Source organism: Anser brachyrhynchus, assembly GCF_964034855.1.
Source record: "Anser brachyrhynchus genome assembly, chromosome: Z".
Classification (NCBI taxonomy): Eukaryota; Metazoa; Chordata; class Aves; order Anseriformes; family Anatidae; genus Anser; species Anser brachyrhynchus.
The window spans coordinates 66,544,896-66,572,156 of record NC_137697.1 but is presented as its reverse complement, the minus strand read 5'-3'; the positions used below and the strand labels follow the sequence as shown (position 1 = coordinate 66,572,156).

The 27,261-nt window shown below is 37.3% G+C and overlaps 1 protein-coding gene across 18 annotated transcripts in view; it reads right to left on the bottom strand.

The window, feature by feature from the left end:
• Positions 1–27,261, bottom strand: part of LINGO2 (leucine rich repeat and Ig domain containing 2) — a 537,865-nt gene that overhangs the window by 96,901 nt on the left and 413,703 nt on the right. The window lies entirely within an intron of this gene.

Below are 27,261 nucleotides of genomic sequence, written 5' to 3'. Positions count from 1 at the left end.
AGCTATTCTTACTCATAGTTACCACTCACACTGAATAAATGTGGCAAAATTTGCTTCTAAATGAAGAATAAATACAATTTTGATTTGATGTCTTTGTTTTGCCCAGAGAGCAGCACAGTGGATTATACGAGCCAGAACCACAGCGTTCAGTTAGAATTAGTCTGGTGATCAAGAAACTGAAGAAAACAGATACATTTAAACTAGTATACAGAAATATTTTTTGGCTAGAAGTAGATCTGTAGGAAGAAGTAACTGAGAACAACATGATTTAGAGGGCAATCTTTAGTGCATCTACAGTCTGCTCAGCACCTATAGAACTATGTGTGTAAAACACATTAACAATGTAAATATTGATAATTAAGTTCTAAGTCAGCCCTGCAACTTTGCAACACAGAAATTATTTCTTACTCTATATAAATCCCTAACTAGGGTACGCTAAAGGTGGGTAAGAATATAGGATTCTCATTCTGAGACGTTCTAAATTAAGCATCCCAAATATTATTCTAAATAGGCATTAAGGGCTGTGCCAATGAAAATTGAAAAAAAAACCACTAGAACCAAAACAGCCAACCAATCCAACCCAACCAGCCAACTAACCAAACAAAAAAAAACCCTTACATTCAGCACGATGAAAGAAACACCTACAAACCACCACCAACAACAACAAAAAAACACAACCAACCAAAGACCCCCACAACCAAAAACCAACCAACCAAACACCAGAACTGAAAAAGAAACACAAAACAAACAAACAAAAATAACACAGCACAATGGGCTGGGAGAACCTGGACTGGTCAGCTTATATTGCTCAAAACTTGCATGAAGCATATGGAGAAGTATAATGTGACCTCCATAAGCGTGCAGAATGTGAAAAATTAAGACAGTGTGCATGCCAAGAGGAGGAAGGCAGACAGAGCAATTCAACAGGAAAGGTACACTTGCAAACTAAAGGGAGGATGTAAAACAAAGCCACAGCTCTCATATACTCCTAACCAGCTTATTAGAAAAACCTTTCTCTTTTTTCTAAAAAAATAATCTCAGTGCTTTTCTCTACATTACATCCCACATTGAGTAATTTGCACTGAACATAAAAATCATTTAGCTATTTATGCTATTATTAATTTTTTCCCATAGCAAGAAAACTATTATCCAAAGCTCATTTAGATATCATGAAGTACTTGAGGTCAAATATCTGTGGTTCTGATTAATTTGCTATTGGCAGCTGTGAAGTTAAGAGACATTTGGATTCAATAATAAGAGAAAAGATACCGTATTTTAAGGAGATAATGTTTAACAAAATTGTTAGATGTTTTCAGTATATGCCATTGAGATTACAGATACAGTTAAAATGTAAACCAAAACTAAATCTTAAAAAATGAAAATTATGAAAAGCTCTGACAACAGATAAAGAAAATATCAGTGCAGATGCAGTGCAACCTACAATAATACTAACACCAGTAACAACAGAAAGTTTAGGAAGGAATTCCAAATACTTTCCACTTAAGGGCGTTTAACAGCAGTCAGCCTAAACACGCAACATAACATAAGGAAGTGTGACTTGTTCCAGGTGAACTAAAGCCGAGTAGTTTGTCTGGTTTGTCCAAAACAGTGCATCACGCAACAGATGAAGAACCTTTGCACGAAATTCTGTAAACAAGTAAAACAAACTCAAAGAAGGTTAATTTTTATATATGTACTAACATAGGTTAGGATTATGTACATCTACAGCACTATTCAGGTACTTACACAGTGACTGGATAATGCATATAATCAGTTTAGCTTGTGTAATAACTGTGCTGAGCATGTGTGCATTACTGGGAGTGACATACCTGCCATGTTACATAATTCTACCATAGATATTTCATCATATTTCCTTTATTTATTCAAACAATATTTCCACTCTTTTTGAATGCCCATTAATGGTGCAAATCTTACAAATGGAGTCAATTCCTTCTAAAGGTACATTACCTGGAAAATTCTGTTAACCCATGCGACACTCTATCCAAAGCATTGCAGGTAAAAGAGAAGGCATATAAACTCTGGGTCATCCACTTAATCTACAGTAGCAAAAGATTATCTGTCAGTACCTGATGTGAACACATACTCTTCACTCAGTAAAGTAACCTTTTCCTGAGGGAATGGGAGAGAATGTTCACTTCCTAATAGCAGTAAGTGATCACAGTCATTTTATTCCTAGAACTATTGCCTTGCTCATAAATCACTCAGCTTCTCATATTACAATACATTCAGGGGTTGCATTTTCTTCTAAGTGTCATATTTCACATCTGAAATACTGAAAAACTGATGCTTTCCTTGCAGAAAAGTCCTTAATACTTTGCAGAAGGCTTGACTTTTGGAGTTTTTGTTGATGCTACTGAAAATAGTCTGATGAAAGATGCACCCCATGATACTAGAAGAATCTTTCACAAAAGCTGAAAATTGAAGCTAAGCGGAGGTTAAAGAATGTACAGCACAAAGCTTGCACTTGCTACACTTAGTAAGTCTTTTGTAGATCAGAATAAAAAATATATTATTTTGCATCTGCCTAGGTTTTCTCTGTCTGAGACATTTCAATTTTAACTAAAATGAAAGACCATGGAAAACAAGGGGACTCCTCTGACTTTGGGTTAATCTCTTAGTGCCTATTACTTTCATTTGATGAAGGCATATCTTCAAATTCTGTGTGCTTTATGGTGCTCTATGTTGATCTTTGGGTAATAAAGAACAAGCCAGAAGAACAAAGCATGAAGAAATGCTGTGGGAGAGAAAAAGGTTACATTTCTTTTCCTTCAAAGCATGAAGTTTTAGAGCAATTTCAGTGATGATATATCAAGGCACCATTTTACTCCCTCACTCCAAAAATCCTTCATTTTCATGGTCATGTAATGCACACTCCGTGGCAGTGGACTGGAGGCAGCTAACAATAAGAAGGGCTACAATAGTAAAAGTTCATACCCCTATCTGAACCGGTCATCCTTCACTCTAGTCCCACAAGGTGTCCTGAGTTCACAGATACATTTCTACACATATTTAACTTAGTAAAAAGTGCAACATTTCTTAGGATTTGGCAGTCAAAACCAAATGATGCATTCTCTAATTAGCCAAAAAAATAGCCAAAAAAATAGCCAAAAATTAGCCAAAAAAAAAAAAAAAATAGCCAAAATTAGCCAAACCTTCACTTTGATTTAGCTGGAAATGGCTGCCATTTTCTGTCTCTGTTTTGTTTTTTTTTTTTTTGTCATATTATCAATAGGGCATGAAAATTCCTGACCTATAGTAACTAGAGAAAAGTAAGGCAGCTCTTTTCTCTTGCTGCTGAAATTTTCTGACAAGAGGAAGTAAGGGATATTCATTTCAACACTGTGAAGCTTTTACGTGTTATATACTCTGTGGCTAACAACTGAAGAAAAATACTCCCATGTGTAAGTCATAATATCAGGAGCAAACGGAAATGGATCCATTTTCTAGCTGTGACACAGACTGTATGATCTTGGATAAATGGATCTGCCCATGCTTCCATTTTTTCTCTTGTGTTAGAATGCTTTATGCATGCTATGTGGATAGCATGCAGTTTATTTCACATTTGACAAATCTAGAGAAGATTCTTAAATTGAATATTTAAAGAAGTGCATTGCTATGAATTAATACACTGACTACAATACAGAGCATTTTTGGTGCACAGCTCACTGTCCTAGTTGCAGAATAGATTGATTAAAGGAATTTACACCACTTCTCCAACAGAGGGTCTTCTCTGGAAGGAAATTCTATCCACACAAGAATTTTCAGCACAGTGGTGGCAGCAAACAAAATTTCTCCAGACCCCAAGCTAGCAAAGCAATGTTGGCTCAACTATACCATACAGGCATAATTTATTTCTACCCAGTGATGAAATGCCACAGAGGGGAACAAAGCAGCACACAATACCTCTGGCCATGTGGGACCTCAGGGGATTTCTAGCCCAAACTCCAGCCCAGAGCAGGCTCAGATGCGGGGTCAGACCAGGTTGCTCAAAGCTTTATCCCATGGGGACTGGAAACCTTCCAGGCTGGGAGATGGCACCACCTTCCTGGGCCCCAACCCTGCTCCTTGGTTGTCCTCATTGAAAACAAGTCATTGAAAACAAGCTTGCATAAAACCTGTTTCAGATACTGTCTCTCACACTCCCACCGGGGGCACCACTGTGAAGAGCCCATCCCCATCCTTTTGATTGACTCCTATCCTATATGTACTGGGGTGCTGTGAGGCCCATCAAAGCCTCCTGTGCCCCCAAGGAACCAGTCCTGACTCTGTGGCCTTTCCTCACAGGTTAACCACTTCTGAAGCACCACTGTTACAGTCAGTGTGAGCCCCTGCAATATGCTGATGTTTCTCCTGTCCTGGGCCCCGAGCAGGATGACTCACCCTTGTCCACGCCATACCAACTCTTCCCCACCGCATTCTTCTCCCTCGCATGCCCAAAAATGTGCTCTAAAATGACTTCTTTGATGAGTTTTCTAGGGACCACAGTGAGACTGTATTGTTCCCTTAGTCTTTGGTACCACGGCCAACTCTCAGAGGGCTAACATGTTTAGATGACACAACTAATATATATGGAAAAAAAATAAATAGGTAAGTCTCTCATTAGAATTGACAAAGCAGCAGCAAGCTTCAAGCTAAGAATAGGTGAGAAACAATGGGCCTAAGCTGAACCTAATTAAGTTAATTAGTTGAACAAATAGAGAAAAAAGGTAATTAACACCACTCCACTGGTAACATGCTTGACACAGGGTAATTAGCCTTTTTGAGAAGTACCACAGAGCACTGCAGTTACACAACTATCCAGGATTTCAGACTAACTCAAACTCTGCACAATGGAGTTGGGGGTGCAGACATCCTGTCGTGATTTCTCAGAGCACACAAGAGAAACACGATGAGAGATTTTATTGGAAGTGGAAAAATGCATTTGATCTTAAAAGAAGCTTCTAGCACATATAAAATATAACAGGAACAAAGGTCAAGAAAACTGCTTCTGTCCGCATTCAGAATCTGACTGTATAATCTGTTTTATAACACTGGCATTTTGCTGTAGCAAAGAGCACCCCACACCCACCTCCTTTTTTTATTTATTTTCCCCAGAACAGAATAGTGCTTTGATCACGTTATTAATGCCTTCTGTGACTTCTATAAAATCAGGGTAGCAATAATGTTGTCAAATTCTCCTCAGATCAACTTTCAACAGAAAAACAGCCTTAAACAAGTACAGGCCAAGCAACAGAGGAGAGAAATGCCAATCTGAAAATACTGTCTCTCTATTTCTCATTTGTTTGGAGCATTGTCTGGCATTGGGGCCTATTTATTAGGGTAAAGCTTAAAACTGAATATATATTAGTTTACTGTTATGAAGGAATGCTGCATTGCTTACAGTTTATTATGCCCTTGAGTGCCATAATGACTTCTTACCTGTATTAAATCCTTGTGTTTTTGTAATGAAATGCATGCTCTTGTGCCCTAACGAGCACTCAAACATAATTTATAATCAAACATTATGAATCTGCAATTACTACATTCCCCATTGCCACACAGAACAGCTTCCAATGTACAAGTTTATTTCTGGTGGATCAGTCACTCTGGCCCACTGGGTAAATCTTCCTCCACAAAGATTTAGCAGACCCCTTTTTACGTGGAAACAAAGGCAGGCCAAAATCATCTCTTACTGTGGGGAAGCCCCAGGAGCTCACTATCATTCCGATATTCACTTATCCATCTGTTACAAATCATGGATACCTACTGCACTTGAATGGAAACAGAAAAGGTGTTCTGTCACCTTCTTGGGGTGACATGCCATTGCTAATCCACAAATTACCATAGTTATTCCTTGTGCAGTCTCACTGAAATACATGTTTGAATTAGGAAAGACAGTAGAAGCTAGGCCTTTCTTTGGAGCCAAATTAGCTTTTTATTAGGAAAAAAAAATGCAGCGGAGATTGCCTGGAGCTGAAGTACACGTAGATAGCTGGCTCATCTTCCCTAGAGCCCAATGAAGTGCAGGTGTTTGTTTTTAAATAAGATCCTTATATTACAATGAAGAGGACCAAAACCCTGAATATTGATGAATGTTGACACCAGATGAAGGAGAAAAGGAAAGAAATAGTGATTGTATGATGGTCCCAAATGGCCTCTGAAATAATTACTGGCTCTGGGGCATTTTGTTTATGAAATAGCCCATATAGGTATTCCATTACTTAGCACTGACATCAAGGAAGAGCTCATTGGTTTCAACAGTACCATAATTCACATCAGCACTGGGGAAACTGCTTGTAACTACAGCTTCCTCATTTGTAACAGTGAAAATTAGTGCACTGAAAAAAAGTGTAAAAATGGAACTTAAAAAGGCAGAACTGATTAATTAGGCAGAGTTGTGTCACAAAGCTTAGATGGCTAAGGGTAACCAAATATCTCTTTATTGAAGATCACTATACCTAGTGATCCAAACTCATACAACATATTTTACCTATTGTACACAAAACTTGTGTTTTTAAAATAGGCTTAAGATCTGCAAGATTTTTTTTTTCCACAAAAGCTTCAGCATTTTACAACTTTGCTGTTTTTGATAGATCTCATGATAAGTTTTCTGAATATCACATATTCCCTTGAAAATGTTTTATCCCAAGCTATGTTCCTGTATGACATGTATTCAAAATACCAACCCTGCTACCTCCACTGACAGAAATCAAAACCTCTCATAACTTACACTGTACATATTTGTGAATTATTACAGGTAAAAGTATTTCCTGATACTTCATTATAAATCAGAAAAATCCAGTTAAAAAAAAAAAGTTATACAACTGTGAATGAAATAGGGCTATTAGGGATGATTGATCAGATTCTCATCTTATTATTTTATGTATGTGGAAAGAATACTGCACTGTGGAATATAACAGGAATTACTTTATACCTTTGTGAATAACTATCTTGTGGTCTCTTTTTCTTCCTGTGTACATAGCAATATATAGTTAATATATAAGCAGTATATAGTTCATATATAACAAATGGGTATTTTCAGATATAATCAGTGAATCTAAATGCTTCAAACAGCCACAGGGACATATTTCTTCCAAAGAGTGAATCCAAAATGACACAGCTAATGAGTATGTCCTTGAAGGACTTAGGCTGCATTTATGCATATGTAATTCAGTTACAACTGATTCATTAAGGAAAGGCTGAGATGTCCATATTACCTGAAGCCTATTTAAAGAGAACATCTGTTTTGCTAAATGGGGAGCATATCTGAACTGTGAATGAGCAAGAGATAGCGAGAGTTTTTTTGTTGTTGTTGTTGTTGTTGTTGTTTTTTAACATGGAATGGAGGAGCAAGGACTTAAGACAAAACGGGTACATACTAACATCTGTTAACATGCTCTCATGCAAGAAAATAATACAGAAAACTGCATGTTTTCTGAGTTGCCTAGACCAAGTCACATACTCATAAGTATGTATATTCACTAGGCCATTTCTATCTATCTACAGGAAGCAAAAATAATATTTTCCCCATGCTGTGTTCACCTCCAATACCTTCTGAGATCTCTCAGATGCTACATACCTGCTCATTTGTTTGATGGTGCAATTATTTTACTGTTCTTTCCCTTCTATATGTCAACAATGTGTACTATACACCATACAAAGGAAAAGGAAAGGACAAAGCTTTCAGCCAGATATTCTGCATCTTTTTACAGTGTGACTGGGAAGGATCCCCCAGAGGACTTCAATCTGGTACCTAATTTGGAGTGGGAAGCATATGCATGGAACATACCTGTGACAACTTCACCTCCACTTAACTCTCCTTCTAAGGTCGATAGCTTGAGCCCATACTGTTACAGCAAAATAATGCTTATCAAGTATATTCACCTGTATGCAGTTGTTTGATGTTAACCACTACCTAACCACTAAATATTTTTGTAAAATCACAGTCTGCAGAAGGAATCAAGAATGTGAAACCAAGCCGTGTCTGGACTGACACTAAACCTCACACACACATTGGCTAATGGGCAACTATAGGCCAGTCGGCCTCACCTCCATCCCTGGAAAGGTGATGGAGCTACTTCTTCTGGATGCCACCTCCAAACAATTGGAAGAGAAGATTATCAGGAGTAGTCAGCATGGATTCACCAAGGGGAAATCATGCTAGACCAACCTGTAGCCTTCTTTGATGTCATCACTTGCTGGGTAGATGAGGGGAGAGCAGTGAATGTTGTGTACCTTGACTTCAGCAAGGCTTTTGACACTGTTTCCCACAACATCCTTGTAATGAAGCTTAGAAAGTGTGGGATAGATCAGAGGACAGTGAGGTAGACTGAGAACTGGCTGACTGGCAGAGCTCAGAGGGTTGTGATCTGTGGCACAGACTCCAATTAGAGGCTTGTAACCAGTGGTGTTCCCCAGGGGTTGGTACTGGGCCTTGTCTTGTTCAACATCTTCATCAATGACCTGGACGAAGGGATAGAGTCCACCCTCAGCAAGTTTGCTGATGATACAAAGCTGGGAGGAGTGGCTGACACACCAGAAGGCTGTGCTGCCATTTAGTGAGACCTGGAAAGGCTGCAGAGTTGGGCAGAGAGGAACCTGATGAAGTTCAACAAGGGCAAGTGTAGAGTCTTGCACACTGTGGAGTAATAGCCACATTCATCAGTACAGGTTAGACCTGCTGGAGAAGAGCTCTGTGGAGAAGGACCTGGGGGTCGTGATGGATGACAGGATGACCATGAGCCAGCAGTGTGGCCTTGTGTCCAAGAAGGCCAATGGGATCCTGGTGTGCATTAAAAGGAGTGTGGCCAGCAGGTCAAGGGAGGTGATCCTCCCCCTCTACTCTACCCTGGTCAGGCCTCCCCTGGAGTACTGTGCCCAGTTCTGGGCTCCCAATTTAAAAGAGACAGGATTCTTCTACAGAGAGTACAGAGGAGGGCCACAATGATGAGTAAGGGCCTGCAGCATCTCCCATATGAGGAAAGACTGAGAGACCTTGGTCTGTTCAGCCTGGAGAAGAGAAGACTGAGAGCTGATTTGATTAATGTTTATAAAAATCCAGTGTGGGGGAGACAAATGGGTGGGTCAAGGTTCTTTTCAGTGGTGTGCAGCAATAGGACAAGGGTCAATGGCCAAAAAACTGGAACACAGGAAGTTCCACACAAATGTGAATAAGAATTTCTTTACAGTGAGAGTGACATAGCACTGGAACAGGCTGCCCAAAGATGTTGTGGAGTCTCCTTCTCTGGAGATATTCAAGACCTGCCTGGACAATTTCTTGCTCAACCTACTGTAGGGAACCCGCTTTTAGCAGGGGTTTGGACTTGATGATCTCCAGAGGTCACTTCCAACCCCTACGATTCCATGATTCTGTAATGGTGTGCCAGGATTATGCTGAGATTCTGCTTTACCATGTGGCTTAGCAGGATCTGCAGATACTAGTGCGAGGGTGCAGTGAGATTTGATTATCAGAAAAGTTGAAGCTATTGGGACTATGTTCTTGATTCTTCAGATAAAGTTCATTACTCCTGCACTATAAGCTTGGCTTTCATATATTAATCCTGATTACAATAGAAGGCAAAAAAGCAAGGACTTCCTGTTCATTTTACCCCACTGGAATAAGAGATTCCAGCATTAAGTAGTACACAATTTATGGAGGGACGAGTTATAGTCTTATTTTGCATTTTGTGCTATTTTACCTCATTTTTAAACTAACAAACAAGCAAACAAGCAAACTGTACTTTTTAGTTCTGAACTAGTCTTAAGTGAAAAGAGCATGCCTGACTTTTATTATGCACTGTTAAAGCTCTCTGCTTCTGCCTTTCCACTTCCTCCATGCACAGACAGCAAATTACCAAGGGAGGGCTAACCTTGATTAGAGCTCACATTATACTGTGTCCATTGCAATTCATTTCATGAAGTTAAGGAAGGTGTCGGATATACCACTGCCTTCCCCTTCTGCTCTAAAGAGACTGTTGATGACTCTTTCATGTTGTCCTGGCTATTACCATTGACATCATGCAATACATACCAGAGCTCAGATTTTTAATTAAAAAGAAAAGTCCTGAGCAGCAGGACAAGCACTCTGAATGTGAAAAATTATTGCTTGATTATAAGGTTTTAATCATGTGTCTACCTGCAGCACAACAGGAAATGCAACAATGCCAACATAAATACTTTGTATCTCTTCCTCATTAAAGCTATAAACAATACACAAATTATTCATGATCTGTATGTAAAACGGTGCAAGGAATAAAAGTAATTCCAGGCTGACTGAAGGCTGATCATGAGCAGCTGAGTAGTCGCTGTTACAATTTCAAGCTTTACCACAACAGCAGATCCCATTCTGTAGGCACTTAGACAAACATATGAAAGTAAACACTGCTAAAGGACAGTGCTGTTTACTTTACAGGTAGAATAAAATAAATAAATGAAACATTTGCTCAACATACTTGAAATAAAGATTAAAAAACAATTTGAAAAAAGACATGAATTAAGTTTATGAATTCATTGCAAAATGTAGGCCATCCAATATTATGCTTTACCTGTTCTTTTTAATGACTCATCACTCCCTTAATATATGTATACTATACTAAAAATAAACAATATATAGTGTAAGATGAAGTGGAAAAGTGAAATCTGTATTTATTGGCTATAAGCCACCATCATGTCTCTGGTAAATAATATGAAACCCATAAGAAAAGCACCCAAATATGCATACACTTCCCGTTATCAGATTAACTGCTCATCCCTCTCCAGCAGCTCTGAACACATTGTTAACAGGCAACTGTGTTTTAATGATGGCAAGTCCACCTCATTATTCACTGCTAAACTCAATTAAAGAAGACAAACTTAATTCATTCTGAACATTATTTAGTAATGAGTTTGAAATGAAAAAGATAATGTATACAGAAATGCAGTGGTTGTGAATAGAGATAGTAGCTGTGATTTACCTGAATTTATTGACTACTTTGCTCCCTCTCTTTGCTTCTACCCCCATATCTTTAATTCTTAACATTCTGCTATGGAAAGCAATAAAGAATAGCTTGACTTCCTCTTAACTGAGGATTTGGAACAAAACTGAGAATCACAAGTTGCTTTAAGCAATCCTACTGTTATTTCTATATTTTCTAGAGGCTAGCCTCCTACTTGAAAATATTTATTTATTTATCTATTCCTCAAAAATGGAGGGACATCTTCATTGTTTTGTTAGAGTAGAGGAAAGGACACCTTCAAGTAAGTCAACTTCAGTGCTGACTGTATTGACTGAAATTGGTTTCTTCTTCTAACTTTCTACTTCTTTATCTGTGGAGAATATTGATCAATGAACTTCAGGCCAGTGCCACTTAATTTTTTCTTACTATCAAGACACATATTTCCTCTTGCTATATGTACTACTGCAAGGATAAATAAAAAAGGAAATTTGTCAAAAAATAAGGAAAACTTTTGTTTCAAGGATTGAAAGGCACAGCAGATTTCTGTTAAAGACACTCTATGAAAGGCATAGGCACATAAGCATACACAGAGAAAATATTTCCATCAGGCACCTACAGCTGGCAGCCTCAGGCCCTTGCTAAGCAGTCAATAGAGCATTACTCATTTGGGAAACTCTCCCTCTATTCTCAGCTGAGATTCTGATCACTCTACAGTCACCCTCTTGAAAGGCCATTTTTGCCTGTTATCTGTGTCATATTCTTCTGAAGTTCACTCACTTTGTGACTGGCATCTCACGCCTCCAACATCACTCCTACATCAAAAAGCTCTTAGCCAATTGCCATAGTCTCACCCTTCTGCAAAAAGCAAAGTCGTTTCCCCCCTACTCAGTAACTCTTTTCTCTCTTTACCCTGCACTACTGATGCTCAAAGGAGTTTTAAATCTAAGAACTTCAAAATGCCATGAGAGGAGAAAGGAATACCTTTGTAGAAGCAAAGTCTTCTGAAGTACTGCTGGATAAGGTACATGTTCTTTGTTTCAAGTCAAGCATTTATAATGATACAGAAGTTGGTTTTGGAAGATTGCACTCATATAAAAAACTGACAAAAAATTAAGCCCCAGAACTGGTTTACGTTGTGTTAGCAGAGTTCCCGAAATTGAGTGAACCCAGAGGAATTGCCTAGCCTAGCAATTGCCTAGCAAACAAGCTGAAGTGCAAAGCAAGCTAGCAGACATTTATCTATGTGGAGGCTTACTTAGAATCACAAGAAAATTATAAGAGCTCTTTAGTAGCACTCTGATACCAGTACTCATCTTGGCATCTCCAGGACCAGATTTTAAAACATTTGAATTCTAAATAATACATGAATCATTGGCTTATCAAACTGATTTCAGCGAAGGTGGGTGGTCCTGTGTGGAGCAAGGGATTGCACTCAGTGATCCTTGTGGGTCCCTTCCAACTCAGGATATTCTTTGATTCAGTGACTCTAAGACACTCCAAAATCAACAATGGCAGAATGTGACCCAAAGTTAGAAAAACAGATTATAACTACTCAGCTAGATGAGTAATTCAGGGGTGAAAAACACTGAAAATGCAGGATTGATGGAAAATAAAACACACGTTTCTGATAATACAACCAATCATTTATTTATAAATAGTGATTTGAATAAAAATGCTTCTTAAATTGTTCTAGTTCTTAATGCCAGCAAGGCCTCAACTCTGTCCCTGTACTGTTCAAAAGACCACAAAGAAATAGCACCTGGGAAGAGGTTAGGTCACACAGTCTGCATAGTCAGAGAGGTCTACTAGTTCTGGAGCCTGCTGTGCCTGTGTGGTATGTTCCTTAGACATCAGAGACAACAGTGTAGATGACAGAACATGCGTCACAGCTGTGCCCTTTAGCTTTGGAGGCTTGAGCCTTACTCAGACCAATTTAAGCACGAATTTTAGTGTATTTGACTATGTTTTACCACAAATTGTAATTCATGACTCCTACATTTTGTTAGAAAAGATAAAAGTAATCAAGATGCCTTTATGTCAAGTCTCTTTTGTTTCTTTGCAAAAGCTATTGTACAAAGGATGTAAGTGGATCAAACCAATTGCACATACATACCTGGCAAGAGACCTAAAAAACAACCCCTTTCTTTTCTGTGAACACTGAGGAGCATAATACAGTATTAATTAGCAATGTCAAAAGTGCTTTCCATTTTCAGAAATAGCAGTGGAGAAGAGGGTGAAACACCAGTTACTTAGGATAGAGTTCTTCTTTCTGGGACTTTACAACTATATAAGGATAGCAGAAGAGCAAATGCAGCTGCAAAAAAAAGACATTTAGATATTTTTGAAAACTGCTGTAAAGAGCTTAGTTTAAAAAAAAAAATCCACTCTGAATTTGTAAAATAAAGCAGAGTGATATTTGGCAACTGAGAAAGCTGTAAGAACAACTTCTTTATAAAATTCCATGCAGTATTTGTAAAATTTCTTCAAAAGGTCTCTTTGATGTGAACTGTATCTTCATATCTTCTATAAGTGAATCAAAACATAATTGCTTTGGAAATTTAGAATAAGTTTTACATACATGTACAGTGCATTTTGGCCTGTCTATTCTTGCAATTAAACTATTTTAGCATCATTTCTATTACCTATGTTTCTCACAATCATTGTCAGTGCTTGTTAAGCTTTTCTATGTAGACAAAGCTCAGCAGTGATACCTAAACTAAGACTTCTCTGATAAATGAGCTTACTGCTGGGTATCCTATATGTATTCCATTGTAGTCTGCCAAGAACCATAAATCAACAAATGCAGTTATTTTCTCTGTGAGCTTTTCTCTGAGTGCTGAAAAAGAAATCTTCAGTAAATCTTAATTACATTAGGACTTTTATTTTTTGCAGTGATAAGAGAAATTAATTTTGAAATTTGGAGATCTTCACAGGAAGCTATCTTAATAAGAGACAACTTAATAAGACATCATTAAAAGCAGTAAATTGAATAGCACTTCGCAGAAAATGATGTAGACTTGAAAGACTGGAATTATGACAAACAAATAAGAAAAATCAGTTTATTGACAGTTTACTGAATTTTACACTGTGCTTTTCATGAGGAGCTTTTAATTAAGTAGACTATAAGGTTTATAGAATGAGAATGATATTGCTGACATTCACTTTTGAATCAGTGAAGACCTGAATATATTTCCAAAGGAAGCTTATGATGGCATTTCATATACTCATGATTTCATTTACTTTTTTTTTTCTTCTTTTTTTTTTTTTTTTTTCTTCCTTTATTGACCACTTAAAGGCCAGAGAACTCCAGCTGCCCCTGGAAGGAACAGGCATTTTGTCAGGACCTATTTCTACAATAAGCTCTCTGATGTTGTCTCTACTTATCTTCAGAAACTCTGTACACTATTTCAGCTTTGACTTTGACATATAAATGTGTGGTATATTCCAACTGATTTTAAATGCTTTCTTATTTCTGAATGTTCTTGCATTAGAACTGGTAAATGACTACAATACTTATTACTGCATGTATATATTTAACATATTAAGTCCTCTAAAGAAATCATTTCATGATGCAGTGTAACCTGACATAAATTTGATAAGGTGTGATTAGAAACACAAATGAGCTGGGTAGCTCTATATTTAAAAAACATTCTTCTTTTGCACCATTGGAACATCAGTACTGTGAAAGCCAGAAGATAAGCAGTGAGGAGTTGGGCTTTCAATCTCAGGAAAGGATGAGAACAACACAGAGACAGTATCTGCAAGTTTAACATTTTATGCATTGCTTACGTTAGTTATTGCATTATGTGTTTCATCTTATTGATGGGAGGTCATTCATCATGTCACCTACTCATTTTCTGAAATATTTTTAACCTTTCTGAATGATCAGTTAAGGAACAGGTTGGTCGTGCCCTTTTCACAGCCAGTGCTCATCCACAGAAGATGCAGGATCAAGACAGCTGAGGCAAGCAACTAAAGATGGTAAATCAGCAAGAATCATCAAGGAGTCTAGAAAACATGAACTATTAAGAATGCCTCAAAGAACAGTAGAAAGGAGAAAAGTAATTAAAGTTCCTTGCTGGAGAATGGCAACATGTTGTTTCTCACTGAGAGGTTAGCTCTACATGTATTTCGTCTCTCTGTGTCTGTCCTGCATACAGGAAGAAAACAAATTTATATCATTAAGGACTGCATGTTCAGCAGCAACATTTTAGGATGTAAAGTATCTTATTTAATCTTCATCCGTTAACAAATAAACCAATTAAATAAAATTCATTTAGTCTGAAATATAATTGTCAGGGTGTGCAGATTTTTGGATTGAAATTATTGTGATTAGGTGGATTTTTCAACCTGCCTTTGTAGTTTCTGTAAGCATAGAGCAGAGGAAATAAAATGCCCGAATTTTTGAAATCTCTGTAACCTCATCTCCCAAAAATACTGGTTTAACTTTATAGAGTATAATAACTAAGGAGTAACATACAAAGTTTGTAATTAACAGGTACAAAGCAAACAAAGTAGGTGTCTGTTTCCAGAATATATCATTAAGCTATGAAAGCCATCCCACCAGATATGATGAGTAATCACAGGTGTACACTGTTTCAAAGCAGGACTGAAGAAACTTACTGAAAAGAAAGACATTAAGACTATCTCCAACTCACGATCTTCCAAGATTGCAGCTGGATGGAGGCTGGGCAAATTCTCAGGGGAAGTATTGTATATACTTGCTTTGAGTTTATATTCTTCCTGAGATTTTATTTTTTGGCCCATCACTGGGGATTGGATAATGGGGGGATAGAGGGATCTTCAACTTGACCTTTTACATCTGTTCTTAAGTCCTCAAGTTTGTTTCAATTATCCCTCTTTTCTACACTGCAGTTCTATTATTTCTTTATTCTTTCCTTTTTTAGATGATGATGGTGATCTGAGTATCATCATATGTCACTGCAGTTGTATTTTATCTAACAGGAAGTCTGGAGGGTTCATAGAAGTTTATTCACATGACCTAGAAATATTCCCTGGGCTTCATGACATGTGCAGAAAGATATGACTCTTACATGAAAGAGATCTTGTCGTCATGAAATTTACAGGGTATCCATGCCTTGACACTACTACAATAGCTGCTATTCCAGCCTATGAGCTTCCAGAGAAATTAGGTTCATCTCAGGCAATTTAACTATTATTATTATTATTATTTTTTGTAAATTAAAAAAATGCACTGTGTACACTGTTTTATTTCCTGAGATATTTGATTATACAGAGTAATTTTTTTTTTATCCTAACAAATAATTCATTACAAATCCTTGCACAAGTCTGGAATAACACACTCAATCTGCATGTGCAGGCACACGCAGAATTCTCTTCGGTCATCAGGAATACGCACTTTCAATCAGCAGTTTTATCTTCCAGCCCAAATACCTATACATACAGTAATGTATTTATGCATTTTGATTTGTGGAGTAGTTCTTCAGATCTAGATAATTTCTTTTGAAAGATAGTTAATATTAATTTCAGTTGCACTATCAGTTGAGCATAAAACTAGAAAAAAACAACAGGATTTTCTCATTAAATTTAAGAAGCATAGCCTAAAGAAGAAGGAAGAGGATGCTTCCACTTGCTCCTCTAGCAGAATTTTCACAAAATATACCTGGAGATATGACTAGTAAAATGCTGCATTTATACACCATTGCTGCAGTTTCAAACATTTTAGAGATTTTTCTTTCATCTCTCTCTAATAAAGAGATAAAGAATCTAAGTTTTGGGTCGAAGTAGGGTTTTGTTCTGATGCTTTCTTTTTTTCCCAAAAATGTAATACAGGAATACTAAATCAAACTTGACTTGATAGGGAAAGCAGAAGTGAACATGTGTGCAAGCCAGTAAAAAGGGAGACAGAATAGGAAATAACTGTCCCCTGCAATTTTTCGAACAGTGAAACTGTACATAAAGAGATAAAAGAACTAATTACTTGAAGAACAGCTACTCAGAAAGCATTTTTAATGACATACGGATGTGTCATTAATTCCTAACTGCTGTCAGAATAAATGCTGTCTTGGAAAATGGGTATATTTAAAGGGAGTTCATGCTTTTTAGCTTTCTTCCTGCAGTAGACATCAAAAGAGGTGAAAATGAAGGGTGGACACTGCAGACTGAGGAGCTTAAGAAGACGCCAAAAATTATTTCAAGATCTAGATGGCTTAGGTTTTAAGTCCCACTAAGTCAAATTTTTGGCTAATATACCATTTCTTGCATATTTATCTTGTGCCCCCACTCCAGTCAGAAAAGGCATTTCTCACTATTGGCCTGGATTACTGCACAGCAGGAAAAGGTGTGAAGTCTCCCCTTCCTCTAAGAGGAGAGGCTTGTTTCTTCAAGGTTTCTTCATACCTGCATGTGCATAGGTAGAAGATTACAGTAGGTTCAGCCTGCATGGTTTGGGTTCACTCAACCCCATTTTTACTTTGTACACAACATTTAGCCATATTAGAAACAGGCAGCTCTGGTTTGACTTGATTGATTATGCAAATACAGCACAGCTATGAATAGCACACTTGAAAGTGGCTATGCAATCAGCATAGCTATTTCAGTACTGAGAGATCTGCCATGGCTTAGGAACAGCCTGCAGAGCCTGATGTTGGCTCTGGGTTCACCATGGTGAACCATGGCATGATAAAGTTCTCAGAGACAAGAAACATTTCAAGGTAGCCTAAGAGATAGGGTAGTTTCTGGTTTGTTTTATGCCACAGGGAAGCAGCCACTGAGCTATCTTACAGAGTGCAGGATCTTACTCACTGTTGCATAGAGCAAACGTGTTCCTGTCAATGTATGTGAGAAGAGGCACTCATACTGCTTTATTAGCCTACAAAACTATTCAGTAATTAATATATGCATATTTAAATACTTTAAAGTCCTATCTGAGAGAATGTCACCTGCACATTTGTGTAAAATGTACAGGTTTGCGTCCTTTAGGAACTCATAGGAACTATCTCTGGATATGTAAATCAAACCCAGATGATAAGAAATCTTGGAAGAACAACTGTATGTAAATGTGTCTGGTATTTCTGAGAATGTTCAAAGGCAAGGGGTAGATGTACAGGTTATAAAAAATATCTAGAGGAAATACTATTTCTCCTTCCCCTACAGTGTGTTCTGTGTAGGTCCAGAGAGAGCTTGCAATCATGGTTTTTTTTCATGAGGTAATTCAAAAAACAGATAGTGCTAGCTTGCCATCAGTGAGGTCTTAGTGTGTGAGAAAGGAAACACTAAATAGTTTTCTTCTCCCAGAAGAGACAGAATTCCCCCACAACGCAAGCAATATTCTCAGTTTGATGCCATGACAATCCCAGGGATGAACTATTTACTTGCCTCACTGTATCTTCTAACTGGTTTCAGGTTTTCAGATGAAATGCTGTTTTTGAAGAGCCTGGCAATCATTTTAAAGCTACACAGTTCTCACAAGATAGACTACAAGTGAAGATGCAGGGCTAAAAAGAAATGTATCAAAAAGTATTTTCTGCAATTGCGGGCTCAATGAATAACGTGAAACTTGAATACGTACAGATAAAGCTACACCATTATAAAAGCAGCTAAAGTAATTCCTCTCTTACTTCTATGCAAAGAATTTTTCTAAATCCTTTTAAAAAACTTCAGGGTTGTCATTTTTTTATTTTTACAGCTTTTCACACACTTACAAATGCAAATTATAGAATAAAAGTGAAAATTCAGTGGACAGAGATAAAACAGATTAAAACCTGTTTTTCCAGCTCTGTCCTATAATGAACTGTGACTGCAGCACTTCTAGCGTCTCTCCTCCTTTTTCTGTCCCTTCCCCTGTCCAGTATGTCCTCTCACAGGTCTGAGGATTATGACTGAGAGGTGCTCATGCTCTGTAGCTCACCATAACAACATGCGCACCGTGACCGGCAAAGCAGACCTCCCATAGGCCCTCATCTTCCTCCACATGACACGGGCCTGGGATCCTTCTAACCAACACTCACTTCAACAAAACCTGTAGAAATCTGAGAGCTTTCAGGCATCTGCCTTCTTGAATTTGATTCAAACTGGTCAGCTCCGACTTACTGGAGGAGTAAGAAGGAGGAACAGCAACAAATTCTGTACAATTGTTCCCTCAGCCACACACAGCATTAGGGGATACTGACAGACAGCATATGCATCACCACGGGTTGCAAGACAACACCTCATCATCTGCTTAAATGTGTTCAGATAATTCTTAACTCTCTGTTGCTATATAACAGCAATGTCAAGGCTGAACATGCTGACTGTATTTTTGCTTTAAAAATGCCTATAAAGTGCTATTATATGTCATTTTTATGTCAAACACTAGATCACTGTATAGGAAACTCTTGGCACCTGCTGCTCCATTTCTCCAGTGCTGGCCATCAGAACTGCCTCCTGCTTCATCTTTTGGGGAGGGCATATATTGAAGGATGTACTAAAATTTGACTTTTCAGTTCCCGAGATTGAGATTTATATCCATACTTGTTGGTTCAAGGTCTAAGCACAGGAAAGTCCCTGTATTTTAGATCCAGCATGGACTTGTGTTTCTTTTCTGATAACAGCAGATTTTGTGATATATGATCATTCAAGTCACCTATTAACATCTTCTAAGGAGACATTTACTGCTGATGCAGTGCCTATTTGGCAATGGATTCTTCAACAATGAGAACAGATTGGTCTATTACAATCAAACCTTATTTCCCCTCTCTCTCTTATCAGCATATGACACAACAATTGTGACAAATGCTATTTTTCTTTTTTTGTCTGAATTTGGCAGTGGGGAACACTGCCACATTTAGTTTTGATGCTGCGTTCCATAAAATTTTTCTGTTGTGGAGTCTATGTATAGGCTATGTGCTTTAGAGAGCACATATAATGGTTTTAACTAGAGGAGTGAAATTTTATTTCCACCTTGTAAGATCAGTAAAATATTGCAATTAAAAACCTCTGAAGATCACAGCAGACAGTGTTACTTGGAAACTATTAAAGTAATAGAAGAAAAGCTCTATACTCCACTGCAGCAGAATCAGTGCTTCTTTGCCCCTATCAATCTCAGATCAGGGTATCTCTGCTTGTGCTGTAACACTGATTCATAAGCATCTGTCTTTGACTTATATTTTGATTAAATAATTTTTACTCATCATATATGCATGCTTGGCTGTATGCCAAGCTTTCCAATATCTACAACATGTAGCCTACATCTACATAATACATTCAGTTTCCTTTGGGGACAGTGAGACCCTATATTGGAGTGATGATCTACTTTGAAGATGGCTGTTAACCCAGCATGACACCATGAGTTCTCTAGAGTTTGAACAAACAACTTGAATTCCCCTGGCAAATCATGTCAGGGAAGTGTAATGGTTCACAGTGCTCAGAAATATTTTCCTCTCAGCTCAGGGGTGAGGAGTTTCAGCAGTGTGAGCAGGAACACCGTGATCTTCCCAGAGAAGCTAAGCAAGCTCCAGTTGAGTTCTAGCAGATGTCTTTATATAGAGCAATAACCTACGCTGCTTCCCCAGATTGACTGGAAATGCTATGACACAGAAAATTTCATCCACACCAAACAAAATTCAGAACCTGTCTCAGTTTCTTCTCTGACTGCCACACTTTACACAGGGACGACTGTGTAATAACAAGGCAACTTCAGGTTTATGCACTCTTTAAAATATCTGTTGTGTTTACAATATCAGCACAGTGCTGTCATGCTCACAGTTCATCTCAATCTAAGCATAATCAGTCTGCTATATAACACTCCTGGGGCTTCTTCTGTATCAGTCTTCCCCACTGTCTAAAATACCCTGTGGAGTTGATTCCTCCACGGAAAATAAAATGTGGGGAAAAGAAGGGAGGAAATAATTTAGAACCTATACATATTTTTTAGCTGAAATTAATAAGTTGTAAGACACCATGTTTGACTGCATATCCACAGGAGCTTTTTCTACTACAGAATGAAATTGAATTGATAAGCCATAATAGTCAAACAATTGCTGGGGAATAAATAAACATCCTAATAATGGATCTAAGCATCTTTCTCATCTCCTCATTTCTTATGTATACTTTAAGATACCAAATAGAAGGGTGTCTCCAGTTGAGAGCAGAAAAACCTTTACAAGGACATTGATTCCATTCCTCATTTTTTAACTTTCCTTTTGAAGGAATTCTGGGTATCTTTTTGTCTCATGAAGTTACAAACTAGTACTCAATAAATGCAAAACATTTTCCAAATTGCGCAGAAAAGCAACAACTATTCCATAAGATTTCACATTATCCTTCACATCACTTTCACAGCTTCTCAAGCTTTCAAGACAAAGGTGAATTATTACCTACTTTGTTCAAAATATTCTTAGTTTCATTGTACATTTGAAGCAATGGTCATGTACCATTGTGCATTTGGTGCATTCTGTTTGGGTGCTCTCATTTGTGTTCCTTTGAATAGTCCAAATCATACTTTTTAAAAGAGGGGAGATGTGCTTTTCTCTGTGGGAAGCACTGAAACTGTTTTGGGGGAAAGTTGTTCACACTCTAGGGTGTGTCAATCCCAGCCAGAAGCTGGGAAAATGAAGGTTGTGCAGAGACAGAGGGTCTAAAGTGAGGAGCATGGTGTAAAAAGACAGGCCTCCAATGGGCTGGAAATAATTGTTTTTTAGGGACAGAACATGCAGCAATTCAGAACATCATGACTTAAACAAAAGCAAATATTCACAAATGCAAATACTCAAAAGAATAAATGCATAAGCATTTACTATTTCTATTCTGTCTCACCTAGCCCTTTTATGATTTCTTCATGTCAAAACTTACCTAAGACTTACCTCACTCACATACTAATGAAACTTTTTTTTTTTTTTTTTTTTTTTTTTTTTTTTAAATTTAAAGGCCTTTCTTTCTTCTATGCGGAGTTTTGCATCAGGAGGTTTTAGCAGACCCTCCTCAAGTTTTACAAAAGCATTGTTCATCACTTTTTTTTTTTTTTCCTGAGGAAAATAGTTTCTACACAAAGTACACTGATTTTGTTTAGAAAAAAATGCTAACCAAATCTGGAAAAAATACAGCAACCTTTTTAAACTAAAGGTCACCTATGTGGGTAGACAAAAAGGGGGCATAAAGAAGTGTAAGCATATAAATATTTGCCACTTTTATTTCATAATAAAATTTGAAAATCTCTCAACTCTGAAAAGTTTGGATATCATTGCTGTATTTCATACTTCAGCAGTGAGCTTTTACATAATGTCGTCTTCTCTTGTGTTTCTTTTGATTCTTTATAATGATCATAGAAGTTCATTCAAATAATTGAAAAATACCCTGTCTTTCTTTTCGTGTCTTTCCTGCCCCAAAGGTAAGACTATTTAATTTGATAAAGTATTCTTGCAAAGTTATATTATACCTCACTATATCTGATCTATGAACAGACCAAGAAAATTAAAATGTGGTTATCTTAGGCTCTAAGGACCCAAACTTTGAATTTTGAGAAAATCTGTCTTCTTTCTTTGTAGACCGGGCAATTGCATACTACATATATATAGAGAGAAGAAGAATATGGAATATGGAGCATCCACAGTCCTTCATAAAATATTTACAGCTTCTTGTCAAGTTTTCCTGCAAATCTGAAGCATCAAATGACCACAGTACTTTTTAAAAATAAGCGCTATTATATTTCTCCCAGGGCTTGGACACTCCTTTTTTTTTTTTTTTTTTTTTTTTTTTAGGGGAGATTACCACCTACTCTGCTTGTCTCTAACAAGCTAGCTTTCTCAGGATTTAAAATATTCCATCTTAGATTTGCTTAATCTATTTGACGAAACTTTTCCTTTGTCTTCATCCTTAGAAGAAGCAGAATAAGTATGTCCTCACTGTCCTTAATAAGCTGTCAGAAGTTGGAATTGAAATAAATGGGATCTCCAGGGGTCCAAAAAGCTGAGACAAGAGATCAGACTGTTAAAATAGCAGTAGGAGACCATCAGTATCTTTGGTAGAAAAGCTTAAATTCTATTCTATTCCTTTAGATGAAAATGAGCGCACAGTAGAAATATGCTCTATCCTTTAATCTTCAGAAAACATTAGATTAATTCTTTCCTCTCCCCAGCATAGATACTTAGGGAAAGCCTACTATTGACTGCTTGTTAAAGAGGGGAGTAAAATATTCAAGGAAACCAATTCATAAGGTTGTAGCAGAAGGTTATATATCCAAAGATGTATATTCTCATTTGACTTATTGACTAGAATAATGCAGTAGTATTTCTATTGAATTTTATTTTTTGTTGAATTTTGATCTTGAAAAATATGCTCTACTTAATCCTTCTACTAATTTCTCTACATTAAAAGTACAATTCTGCTGTCCTTGCTTTCGTGGAAAGGAAACAAGTAGATTGTCTTGTGAGTCAAGACTGGGTAGGGCGCCTGTTTCTGGTATGATTTACTTTTCTCCTTTCTCAGATGTTTGAAATGTAAGTCTGCCTCTAATCTGTCTCTGTTTTTACACAGTTAAACTGTTAGTTAAATGTAGTTTTCACTGCTGAAATGAAAGCCCCCAGCCTTATTTTCCAGTATGAAATTGAGTTTTTCCTTACACTAACTAGAAAGGTTTTGGATGTGCAGTGAACAGATTCTGCATAGAAATCACTGAGGGAGAATATATGTGAAATACCAAAGCATCATTTTTTTTAAACCATAGTTGTACCTCAAGGACAGATTATTCTTAAGTTCTAAAATGAAAATCCATTTGAACACTAGGCAAGAGTAACTCAGACAGGAAAGGTGCAAAGCAGATCTACCAACGTTTTTCTGTAGTAGATGAAGTGCAGAACTGATGCACAGTCTTATACATGTCTAGGTGCCTAAGCCATGGAAAGCGAATTGGAGAAGTAAGGAAAAGCTGATGTACTGTGACATTTCTTCTGTTTATGTGTCTACTTCACTGACACTTGACAGTTATTAAAGTTGTCCTCCTGTTTGAGGGAGTCATTTCCAATTGCCTGTACATGTAAAAGCTTTCAAGAGAAATACAATGTATCACTCCAAGAGTTCCAGAATTTAAAGTTTTTCTTATTTAAACCTTTACTTTATACAAATTTGCCAGGCAGAGTGAGAGAACAAGAGTTGAGTTGCTCTGACACTTTCTATTAAAGCATCTCTCCTGACTTTTTCTTATGCCCCAGATGCTACATCTTTACATAATGACACTGAAAAACTGGCATAACATGTTTTTCGCATTTCAAATTACGTGATGTATTTACTTTTCCTTCTAAAGCATATGCCTCATTTCAGGACTTTTGTTGTCAATGCAAAGACATCTTGTCTATCCAAAGTCAGCTGGGGGACAACAAAGAAATGAAGGATAAGAACTGACCTAAATGAGAAAACTGCAGATACTATTCTGGAAAATCTGGAAAAACAGAATACACAAGTCAGATGACACTTGAGACAAATTGAAAATCATTTTGTGTTGAAGAAAACTGATTCAAGAAATATGCTTGCTTTCTCCCCATCAGCCCATCCTCTCACATGCATGTACGTGTTATGGTTCAGCTCCAAGTGGCATCTAAATGCCAACCTACACACAAAGTGTGGCACAGCTGTAGTTTCCATTATTCTGAATTGCATCTTAGTCTAAGAACTAGAGTGTTTATGTCTGCTTGTGCCTCCTGCTAGCCTAGAAAATGAATGTTATAGGCTCTGCACATCTTTGTTTTATTTCAAATAACAAAACAGTGCAACTTTAGCAAATACCAGCAACAAGAACAACATCAATCAAACAAAAAATCCAGAAAAAAAATAGCTCTTCTAACAGCTCTTTTCTGGCAGCACTGAGTTGGCCTTCTTCATCTAGGAAACCACTCTGTATTCATCTCTCCTGAAAAAACCTGAGAGCCAAGAATCATCTTCTGGGCTACTAAACTTTTAAAATCTACTGCTTGGGCCTTGTTCTTGTGGGTATGATCAATTGTTCTTGTGGGTCTGTTGATCTGTTTTCCACCTTTAAATTCAGTGAGCTCTCTGTGTAGGGAATAGCATGTTGCTGAAGCACATATTGGCAGATCTGTTAACTAAGTGCTAATCATAAGAACATCTCAGCTAGATTCCACCATCAAGCCAGATGAAAGCTGGAATAAAAGCACATCAAGGAACAACAAACAAACACACCAAACCAAACAAAAACAACAACAACATGATATCACTTTCATAGCATTTTCCAATAACAAAAATCTCATTTTCATAAGGAATTTCACTTTCCATTTTACATCAATTTAAATCAGTGGGAGATTTCCCTGAGAAAGCCTAGGGAAGATGAATAGCATCGTTCTTGTCAAACTCATTCATCTTTCGCTCTATCAGTATTTAATTATGCAATACACAGCAGCCAAAAGTCAAGACATCTATGTAGAAAATACAGAGTTTCATGTGAACCAGACAACAATAGTTCAGGAATGATTAACCTACAAAATATGAGGTCAGTAATTCAGAGAGTTACCCATGTTTGCATATCCATGGAAAAGATGCTTTTCTGAAGGCTAGCAAGAGCTAAAGAACAACAAAGCTATGATGCAATGCTTTTAAATGCATTTTGGGTTCTAATGAGGCAGGATTTGAAAATACAGCAGAATGAGAGTTTACTGTGTTGGTGACGTCCTGTGAGATATCTTGGAGGCTTGGAAGGAAGGAAATTGATGAATTCTAAATGAAGTTTTCAGACTATGGCACTGAAGTTCACAGAAGAATATTAATGTTCAGTACGAAAAAAAGGACAAAGTAGATGCTTGCACATAATGGCAAGGAATCAGAGGTAAAAAAAAATAAAAAAAATCAATGTGTGTGAGAGCTATTTGAGTTCCAGAAATAATCCAGTTGAGACATCAACTTTGGAATTAATATCACATGGGAGTTTGAAACACATTTACATTTACAAATTTCGACCTGGATGTAAACTGTCTGAAGCCTATCAAGCAGCTCAAGGATAACAAAGGTCTAATTTGCTTTCACAAATAGCACCAACGCAATTAATGCAGGGTGTTAAACTGTTAGTGGAAGGAAATAGATTGGTAGGGAATGTTAGGTCAATCAGAAGATTCATGACAAATGTGAAATTGCATTGTACAACACCTAAGTGCATAGAGAGGCAAGTGGTTGAAAAGGAACAGAGGTGTACATTGTCCTGTAAATAGGATTCTAACTTTGCATACATCTGTTTTGTATGGCCTGCTTCCTTATCACATTTATACTTTGATATCAAAGACTGGAGTTACAAGGAAGCATTAGGACAAAGGTAAAATGTAGGTTGGAGGAGTATGAAACAAATCTAAATAAGCTATGCGTTAATTAAAGTTTAAAATCTAGCTTTAAAATAAAAGCACTACACAAAATTAGAAATCATCCAGTCAAGCATGCTTCAGGATAAATCACAAGCCTTCATTATAACTCTTTAGATCTGAGTATAGCACACAATAGCAGTATAAGTTATTCAGGGAATCCAGTTACTTAAAGGAAATGTTCTTTAAATATATACAATTCAAGAGAAAGAGTAAAAAAATGTCCCAAGTCATTACAGCTCCTTCTCCGCTGTGGAAAGCAGAGGTAAACTGTGCCCACATGACATGAATAAAAGTTGAAACAATATTGAATTACTTTTTAAATGGCAAAAGATTCCTGGTAACTTATCATTGGTTTCCACTGACCAAATTTCAACTCTTCTTCAGGCTTTCCATGCAAATGCTGCAACTCTCCTCCAGATAGCACCTACACGTTATACAGGTCTGCTAGGTCACCTGTACACCTTGCTTAGGAACGAGACCAAACTCATCCCGTGGCTTTCTGGAAAACACCAATCTATGAGATTGATTGATACTTTGATTGACGAGATACTGATACGAATCTCCTCTCAAGCTGCAAGAGAGAAATACTCATTACTACTATCCTATCTACCTGTTTGATGAAGTCTTGACCCTAGCTAGGTGCAGTAACTATATCATATTATGAGATCTTTGCATGCAAGAAAACTAATCAAGGGCACATTTTACTGGGCCTAGAGGCAGCCGCTTCATTTACAGCCTGCTGCAGTGTCTTATAAGATGGCTTACTTTGATTCCTTTGTGCTATGCTTTCCAAATGCCAGATAAAAGTACATTTTTGAAGAATTTAATTCTTTCCCTTGTGGACAAATAAGCACAGTAAATGACCAATAATGTACCATTGCTTATAGCTTAATGAGGCCTGCAAAGTTCTGTAACCTTATAATAATCAAATTCAAGCATATAAAATGATTACATGGTAATAATTGTGGTAATAAGTACTTAGAATCATAGTGAGTATGGAGCATGTATGT